At 37.2% G+C, this 10,021-nt stretch overlaps 1 long non-coding RNA gene and 1 pseudogene across 1 annotated transcript; both read left to right on the forward strand.

The window, feature by feature from the left end:
* Nucleotides 1-6,251: 6,251 nt before the first annotated feature.
* On the forward strand, nucleotides 6,252-6,930 carry LOC122019264 (annotated as a pseudogene).
* A 1,372-nt stretch (nucleotides 6,931-8,302) lies between these two features.
* On the forward strand, nucleotides 8,303-9,589 carry LOC122021843. Its single transcript, XR_006122656.1, has 3 exons — nucleotides 8,303-8,413; nucleotides 9,337-9,398; nucleotides 9,481-9,589. It is a non-coding gene; the product is annotated as an uncharacterized LOC122021843 (long non-coding RNA).
* Nucleotides 9,590-10,021: the final 432 nt, after the last annotated feature.

Raw genomic sequence — 10,021 nt, forward strand, 5'->3', positions numbered from 1 at the left:
TGAAATGATTTTGAAAATAAGTTTTGAAATGATTTTTAAAATGATTTTGAAATGTTTTTGAAAATAAGTTTTGAAAAGATTTTTAAAATGATTTTGAAATGATTTTGAAAATAAGTTTTGAAAAGATTTTTAAAATGATTTTGAAATTAAGTTTTGAAAAGATTTTTAAAATGATTTTGAAATGATTTTGAAAATAAGTTTTGAAAAGATTTTTAAAATGATTTTGAAATTAAGTTTTGAAAAGATTTTAAAAATGATTTTGAAATGATTTTGAAAATAAGTTTTGAAAAGATTTTTAAAATGATTTTGAAATGATTTTAAAAATAAGTTTTGAAAAGATTTTTAAAATGATTTTGAAAATAAGTTTTGAAAAGATTTTTAAAATTATTTTGAAATTAAGTTTTGAAAAGATTTTTAAAAGAATTTTAAAATGATTTTCAAAATAATTTTTAAAAGATTTTTAAATGAATTTTTAAATTATTTTTCAAGTAATTTTGAAATTAAATTTTAAAAGATTTTTTTAATAATTTTGAAAAGATTTTTAAAATGATTTTGAAATTAAGTTTTGAAAAGATTTTTAAAAGAATTTTAAAATGATTTTCAAAATAATTTTTAAAAGATTTTTAAATGAATTTTTAAATTATTTTTCAAGTAAATTTGAAATTAAATTGAATTTGAATTAATTATCAGTTTGTTTTTAATTAGTTAGTCATCTCACCCGATCTGAATTTTCAATCAATGAATCCTATAATTTTTGTGAGATGAATTGAGGTTCAATTTAAGGGTTTGGTTTAACTTTGTGTTAGATTCAGGTTTAGCTTTGTGTTCAACAAGTAAGCATTCTTTGGATAGACTTCTGGGCTATGGTGAGTCACAAGGAACTCATTAAAGTAACCATGTCTTCGAGGTTTTCCAAATAGTCCTACCCATTGAACTTAATACTAAACCTTGGTCTAACTAGTTAGGATCCATTTAAGGGTAGCTTCGGTCAGTTCCACTTGGCCAAATGCACCAGGTCGAAGCCATATCTTCCTAGACATGCGATGCCCAAGCTTCCCTAACTTACTATCATCCAAAAACTTCACCAGTACCGTGGGTCGAGTTAAACCTAGCCCATTTTTTCTAACCTTAATTACCCTGCCGGGTAGTCTACTCTTGTTTTCCCATTTCGGGTAGATTAAGTTCAGTTACCTAGTCGGGTAATTTAGTTAGGGGTGCCAGCTATTCTGGATCCTCCTTCTAAATTTTTATTTGATTTAAATTGAATTTTGATTTAAGTTCGAATTTTGAATTTTGAATATTGAATTTTAATTTACTTTCAAAATTTGAGATTTAAATTTAATTTAATTTCGAATTTAGAATTTGTAATTTGATTTTTGAATTTTATTTTAATTTCGAATTTAGAATTTGTAATTTGAATTTTGAATTTAATTTTGAATTTTTAAATTTGAATTTTTTAATTTTGAATTTTGAATTAAGTTGGTTTGATTAATATTGTTTTTCTTTTTGCTCCCCCTGGATCATGGCCTCGATATTGTCTATCGAGGTAGTGTATTTGATCCTTCGGAACCCAGTATTGGCCAAGTCCAACTTGATTGATCAATTTGGACTTGGGGACCCATGCTTGGACTACCTTTATATTATTTCTATTAACTAATGATAAATACGATTTGTATTTCGTTTTGGTCTTAAATCCAAGTCCGACTTTGTTGTAAACGGCTCGCTGTTTTCCAAGAATCAGATACAGATTCTTGGAACCCAAGGTGAACCGTTCCAACGTGTTCTTGAGTTCTTTAATTTGAGCTTTCAGATTGGAATTTTCTTCCTCAAGTTGTTGGACTTGAGTTGAACTTCCAATTTGAACTGACTCAGTTAAAGAACTCGAGTCAGTCGCTTCCTTAAGGGTTGTTATCTCCTTTTGGAGCGACTTAACCCGGACGTTGGATTTAGCCAACTTCTTAAGCAAGTATGGAATTAAATTTTGCGAGTCATCTAAGTTAATACTAGACATTAAAGCACTTATAGTGGTTTTGGGTCCTTCTGAAACGAATACGGATCCGTGGCTTCGCTCGGACTCGGTGTCTGATTCGCTCTCGATTTTTGAATCGGACTCGAACTCGGACTCTGTTTCAACAACATGTGCTAGTACTGGTAGAGCGAGGAGGCTTGCTTGTTCTTCTTCATCGGATTCAGATTCGTCTGATGACTCGGACCATGTTGCCTTTAACACTTTCTTCGTCTTTTTCTTTCTAGCTTCCTCTGTCTTGCTTGTACCTGCAACCAATGTAATACCTTCCTCGACCGAAGTAGTATCATACTGTTCATCTAATTCAAATAAATCATCTATTAAATTATGCTTACTTACTTGGGTACCTTCGTGTAACTGAATCAGAATCTCCCACAGCTCCTTGGCGCTTGAGAATGGGCCGGCACGATTCAGCTCCTTATTCGTTAAGCCGCACTGAAGTGTATACGTTGCTTTTGCTTTTGCTTCTACCTTTTTGATAAGGTTTGCGTCCCAGTTCTCGAACGGTAGTGGCATGCCGGCGCCGTCAGTTGGTATTTCGAGCCCGGTCTTGGTGATCATCCAGACATCGAACTCAGTTTGTAGGTACGACTCCATTCGGCCTTTCCAGTAGCCGAAGTCTTCGCCGGAGAAGAGCAGTGGTCGAGTGGTGCTATAGCCTTCTTGATGGGTCATCTTAGAAAGACAATCTCGCAAAATAAACACAATAAAACTTGTTCCAAGACTTAGTCTTGGATTAGTAGTGCGGGAGAGAAATAAAAATAGTAATTCAGGAATTTTGAGAAAAATTAATAAAAAATTAATAAAATATTATTAAAATAATATTAAAAAATATTACTACAAATTTTTGAAAATGCAATATTTCGCTAATTCCAACCAATGGTGAAAAGATGAAAATTAATATTTCAAAAATAGTTTTGGAGGGAAAAAACGAAAGGCGTAAGGTTATATTTTTAACCTATATAAACGACAAAGCCACGAAAAGTGCTTGACTGGTGGTTGCACCAATTCAAAGCGACCCCGCTCTGATACCAATTGTTGGATCGAGACGCGCTAGAGGGGGGGGGGGGTGAATAGCGCTCGTGGCTATTTTGTTCGATTATCGGAATCGTAAGAATTATCGGAGTAATTAAGCAGCGGAATAAAACAAAACAAGCACACAGAGACAGGAGGATTTTTACTTCGTTCGGAGCCTTGATCGACTCCTACTCGAAGGCCCGCGATCCTTGATCGCTTCCGGTGGGCAACAACTATAAGCTCGATAAAAGGATTACAAGATGAAGTACAAGTAAATGGAGAAACTAGTTATACCGACGACAAGAGTAGAATTTTGGAGCTTCGGGTCGTCGGAGACTTGTAGCAGCACTTCCGTGCGTCTTTCGGAGCAGCACGTTGAAGAGAGAAGACTTGGAATGTGTTTTCGTGAAGTGCTGGTCGAAACCCCCTTATAAAGGGCGTTCAAGGCGCCTTGAAGGCTGTTCAAGGCGCCTCCATGCTGCCTGGTCTTCCGCGTGGATCAAATCTGACCTGGTCAAATTTCATCCATTCAAGGTGCCTTAACCCTCATTCAAGGCGCCTTCCAAGGCGCCTTCTGCCTTCTTCAAGGCGCCTCCAATGGTGCTTCGCAGCCAGCTCAGCTTTTGCACCCGAGGCGCCTCCAAGCTCCATGGAGGCGCCTCGGACACTGTTCATCTAAGGCTTTAGGTTGCTCCTTTGCACCTGCAAGATATGTTAGTCCCAAACACTATCTTGCAATGCAAAGTTAGCACAAGAAATATGATAAATGAAGTATAGACAGTCTCCGGACTGTCCGAGTCTGACTTCGGGTTTCCAGCCGGAAACCCTAGGTCGACCCGACGCCTACTGTTCCCTCTACGGGGAACGCGTCCTCACCTACTCCACTCAGGAGATTTACCTGTTGCCAGTATGATCCTCCAGATCGACTGGACTTTTGCTCAGCACTCGATGCTTCCGGACTTTCTGCTGGACATCCGCTTCCCCGGCTAGTCCAGTCTTTCACCTGGTTCGCGACACCAGGACTTTCCACCTAGGGTTACCACCCCTAGGACTTTTGCCTGAAGACATCGACCTACCAAGACTTTCCACATAGGGTTACCACCCCCTATGACCTAGGGTTACCACCCCCTAGGGTTTTACCCTTTGCCTAACCGCAGCTAGGACTTTCCTGAAATCCTCAAGTTGACTTGTTAGACTACAAAACATCTTAACTTTGAATTCTTTTGCCATTATCAAAACACGAGTTCGATCGTCGGATGCTTCCCGCACCAACAGGTCCCGCCTATCAAAGCTTGGGTGAGTACAAACTTAATTAGATTGAGCATAACTAGTTAACTCAATTTGATCGGGTAAAACTATAGGCATTTTCCAACGGTTGGACGATAGGATAAAAATCACATTTATACTAAATCTTGGGCGATTTAGCCAAAGCTAACTCAAGTTTTAATATAAATGAGATTTATGATCCTATATACAAGAGTTGCATAGAGATGTAATTGATAAATTCGTTATCTACCGATCATACTAAGTCTTGGGCGATTTAACCAAAGCTAACTCAAGTCATAGTATGATGTGAATCTTGCCCCATGAAAATTATAGCGAATTGGTATGAATCTAGTAGTGTGGTTTGACCACATCCATGATTTGATTCTACAAAAGCTCTATAATTCAGTGGGAGTATCATTTAGTTAAAAGCCTAATTAAATAATAAATGGAATATGATATTTACTTTCTGCATTATTTCTGTTGTAGATTGTCATGTCAACAAACACGAACACCTTCTCCCTGCGTTCTGCCCTTGACAAGGACAAGCTCGATGGAGATAATTTCCTGGATTGGTACAGGAATATGATAATCGTTCTCACTCAAGAAAGAAAACTGTACGTCCTGGAGCAGCCCATTCCCGAGGCACCTCCTGCCATTGTCATGCGAGCTGACCGAGATGCTTATAAGAAGCATCATGATGATGCATTAGATTTGTCATGACTCATGCTCGCAACCATGAACTCTGAGCTTCAGAAGCAACATGATATGGTTGAACATCTTCATCAACTATATCAAGGACAAGCGAGGCACGAGAGATTCGAGATTTCCAAGGCACTGTTTCAGTGCAAGATGCAAGATGGGACTCCCGTAGGTCCATATGTGCTCAAGATGATTGGGTATATAGAGAACCTACAGAGGTTGGGATTCCCACTTGGCCAAGAGCTGGTCACAGACTTGATCTTGCAATCCTTGCCAGAGAGCTCACTACAAGAAAAACCCTCATAGATATCGGTGGAACAACAACGGTTTTAAGCAAAAACCGATGTCTTTGAGTATTTTACACCAGTTTTTCCAAAAATCGATATCTATGAGGGCAGATTTTCGCTCATAGACATCGGTTTTTTAGCCGATGTCTATGAGCGTCTTTTTTTTCGTTAATAGACACCGATTTTAACAGCGGTTTTTAAAACCCGGTGTCTATGATAAATAAAATAATTTAATTTTTCCACCAATACTTAACCAAAATTTACAACACTTCCCTCTTCCCTCCAAACCTAAACCTTCCTCTTCCTAGATCGCGCCGTCCTTCCCCTTCCTAGATCGACGCCCTTCCTCTCCCGATCAGGATCAACACATGACTCCCTTGTGAGGTCTGCGGAATGCCCCGCTTTCCCAAACGACCACATCCATATCCTCTTTCCCCTTCTCTTCTCCTCTCCCTTCTGTCTTTGCCCTCTTGCGGGTTGCTCCATCTCTTAGGGTTTCTTCTCCTCATGCTTTCTGGTTTCTCCGTTGATTCGTCGGTGGCCTTTTCCCCAGAAATCATCTTGATTCAGTTGCTGTTTTCACTGCTGGTGCTCGGATTTGTCTCCTCGGGGCTGCTCCTTCGTCGTCTGCACTCATGGCGGCTCTCGTCAAACGCGGAGGTGATCCCTTGTTGATCCTTGTGTGCTTAGCTTGTTTCTTAGTGTTTTCTTGGAGGAAATCGGTCGGCTCTGGGCTAGATCTGTTGGGATTTTTGAGTTCCTTGTTGGAATTTCTTTACACTGGTTGTTTTGATGGCTAGACTTTCTTTTGAGGGATTTAAAGCTTGTTAAATTAAGGTGATGGTGTAGATCTATTAATATATTTTAGTATTTACTTTTATTCTTGTTAAATTAAGATTTTATTCTTTTGAGGGGTTTTGAGTAGGACTAGGGTTTCTCTACTCATTCGTTCTCGAGTCAGCGGCGGATCGTGAGACAGCCGACGAAGATGAAGACCATCCTGTCCTCGCAGACGATGGATATCCCTGAGGACGTCACTGTGAAGGTGAACGCTAAGATCGTGGAGGTGGAGGGCCCGCGTGGCAAGCTCACCCGCGACTTCAAGCATCTCAATCTCGACTTCGAGCTCATTGAGGGCGGGAAGAAGCTGAAGGTGGACGCTTGGTTCGGATCTCGGAAGACTACGGCCGCCATCCGCACCTCCTTAAGCCACATCGATAACCTGATCACTGGGTCACAAAGGGGTACCGCTACAAAATGCGGTTGGTCTATGCCCACTTTCCCATCAACGCCTCCATCACTCCCAACAACAGCTGCATTGAGATCAGGAACTTCCATGGGGAGAAAAAGGTCCGATTTTTTTTTTTATCCTTATAGTCAGTGTAGTTTTATTTCTCTATTTCATGACTAGTTTCACGTCCAATCAAGCTTTACATTTTTTTTTGTTTGAAATTTCCCTTGTATTTTTAAGAAAACTAGGTCATGAGAGTGGGCAACGAGAGATTTGTTTTAGGTTAGCTACGGAAATATAGACATTTCGATTTGGTTCATGGAAAATTGCTTCAATTTGCGAAGATTATAGATGCATATATTAGACGTTTTGATTCAGTTCATGGTAATTTGCCAAGATTATAGATGCAAATATTAAACATTTGGATTTGGTTCGTGGCAATTTGTGAAGATTGTAGATGCACATATTAGATATTTCGATTTGGTTCACAGCAATTTGTGAAGATTTTAGTATTTTCATAGATCTATTAATAAAAATTTAGTATTTTTTATAAACAAAGATATTTTCCTTTGTTTTGGTAGACTTGCCTTTTTTTTTAAAGCTCCTCCGTTTTATTTAGGTGGTTATTGAATTTTAGCAATTCATGTTTACAAAGATTTCACGATGAAGATTACTTGAATGATTATTTGTATTATATGCAGTACTGGATAAACTTGAATTGGTTTGGACCTTTTGATGTGATTAACAATTCAATTTTAATTATTGTTCCTATTTTAATTATTTTACATGTTCTTAACGTAAATTTTGTTTCTCTGGTATCCCAAAGCTCTTAATGAATATGGCAACTTACGTGGCTAAATTTATTACTTGTCTGAAGTTACAATAGTATGCTGGTTTGTACAATTACCTCATCATTTTATATTCTTCCTGCACAGATTTTTGGAGGAGCAAAAAAGGTGAATGTAAGTCATGTGATTCACGATTTGTCTTTTGGACCAAAGTATCCAGGGATCCATAATCCTCTTGATGGAACTGCAAGGATACTAGATGATACAAGTGGAACGTTCAAGTATTATATAAAGGTTGTTTCTGCCCTTTCATCTAATTTCAGGATTGTACTACGATGTTTTTTTTTCTTGACATCTGAGGCTTTTCTTATATCTCATTAAACAAAAATTTTATCTTTTGGTTTTTCAACCTACCGTTTTTGGTTTCATTTATTGGATTAACCTGCATTAGCAAAAGTAGCACTCATTTACTTGTATTTTTCTGTGATTTCACCTGAGAAATTTACTCTCCCTGTAGTGAGATAAATATATACTGTTAAACCTCACGTCCTGGCGTTTACATTACTACTTAGTCTGTTATGATTTTGTCAAACTCTAGCCACATCTTATTTTCTACACAGTTTGTGTAGTGATCTATAACCTTTTTGATTTTGCTCTTTTAATTAATATAATATGCAGAACACTAGTTTTCGATTGTCTTTAGATTCAATCTTGTAGTACTACCTTTTCCTTCTAAAAGACAAGAAAGAGGTTAATTGGTAATTCAATGCAGATTGTTCCAACGGAATACAGATACCTCTCTAAAGAAGTGTTGCCTACAAACCAGTTTTCTGTCATAGAATACTTTGTGCCAATGCGTGACTTTGATAGGTCATGGCCAGGTCAATGTCTCAAGCGTCATACTTATTTAACATACAAAATGATTTTTTTTTTTTTTGGGTAGAATTTTAACCCCATTTTTCCCTTTTCCTTTGAACAACTATTTTCTTCTTGTATGATCTGTCACCTATTACGGTGACAATAAGAGAAGAACGACATAGTTTTCTTCATTTCCTAACTCGGCTATGTGCCGTGCTTGGTGGCACATTTGCTTTAACAGGTACATGCTGATCTTTCTGACACTTTTTAATTTTTTTAAAATTTGCAAGATTTTTCTTGTACACATCCAGATATTTTTTTCCATATCTTTTGTTTAATTGATGTCGGTATATCGTCAGTAATTCATGTTAGTTACTTGAGGCCATTATAGTAATATGTGGGCTTCCTTGGAATTGGTTATGACATTGTTCTATTGTTCATGTGTTACTTTTCCATTGATATTCTGATTTTCTTTTGATGCCTTGGAGTTGGATAAATATTATTCCTTTTGCTTTGATTCTGTTTAATTTTTACCAAGATTGTAGTTATATCTAAGAGGTCAAGGAATATGCAGGCCAAGGTTCTAGGTGCTCTCTAGCCCACATTTTGCACCTCCTTTGAGCTGGAGCATTGTTTTTTTTTTTGGAAGAATTCATGTTCCTTTTCAATCTCATGTTTAATGAACCTTTCAATAAATTAGTGTTAATGTATTCGGATCACAGAATGTGAATTCACATCTATTGATTATGTGGAAGTTTAATTATAATCATGCCTCCTCCATGCTGCTTAGATTTATGAGGTTTAAGAACGAAGGAAGATTTATGTGAATTCACGGATCTGAAAAAGTACATCAGAAGTTTCCGCCAGAGCCATGAAATGATGCCACCAATGACTGTTAAGGCAAAAATTAATTTAAGAGCTGATTTTTTTTTTCTACCACCCAATATGATGCATCAAAATTTGTTGAAATCCTCGTTACCAAGAGGTTGTTGAAGAGCATAATGATTTCTCTCTGTTTCTTGAAAGGTTCTTTAAAAGATGTCAATTGTGCATCAACAACATGAATTTTAGGGTAGAAAATTTCTCTGCTTCCACTAGGGATAGGACACTAAATATTTGATAAATTATGGTACTTTTAGATTCTCACAAGGTCTCTTGTTGTAGATTTTGATGTATCAACTCTGCAAAGGAATTTCATTCTGTCATGGTCATGGAGTGTTGCACAGGTTGGAAAAAACTCATTCACCATCTTGTTTCAGTATGTTAAAGATAAGATCTTGTTGAATAATTTGCTCCTTAATTTTGCAGGGATCTTAAGCCTCACAATCTTTTAATGGACCGCAAGACTATGATGCTAAAAGTTGTGGATCTTGGACTCAGTCGTGCTTTCACCATTCCCCTCAAGAAATACACGCACGAGGTCACATATCTTTTAGCTTGTATTGGAAAGCATAGCATTTGAAAATACCTAGCTTTCTAGTTTTCACGGTAAAATTTGTTTGAATGTAAGATATCTGATATGACATTTTCCTTAAGTGTTTAGTCACTGCAGAACTTATCTGATAACCTATGCTTGTGGTCTAATTCTACATTTCATCTCTTAAAAACTAGTTTTTCTTTGAGGTTTCTACGTATCTGATCTCCCTTCTTTATGTTCCACTACCTTTTTTCCATATCAGAAGCATTCAAGTGTTTCCCCTTTATCTTTTCCTTACAGGTCGATCTGAGTTCCTCTGTTATTCTTGGAATTTCTTAGATCGAATTGGAGCATTGCTCATGTTAGAACATTATTTTTTATCAAATGGCAATTCTTTGCTCTGCTAGTAACACTAGAGTGGCTGTTGCACTC

The sequence above is a fragment of the Zingiber officinale genome, chromosome 9A (assembly GCF_018446385.1).
Source record: "Zingiber officinale cultivar Zhangliang chromosome 9A, Zo_v1.1, whole genome shotgun sequence".
NCBI classification, from domain to species: Eukaryota; Viridiplantae; Streptophyta; class Magnoliopsida; order Zingiberales; family Zingiberaceae; genus Zingiber; species Zingiber officinale.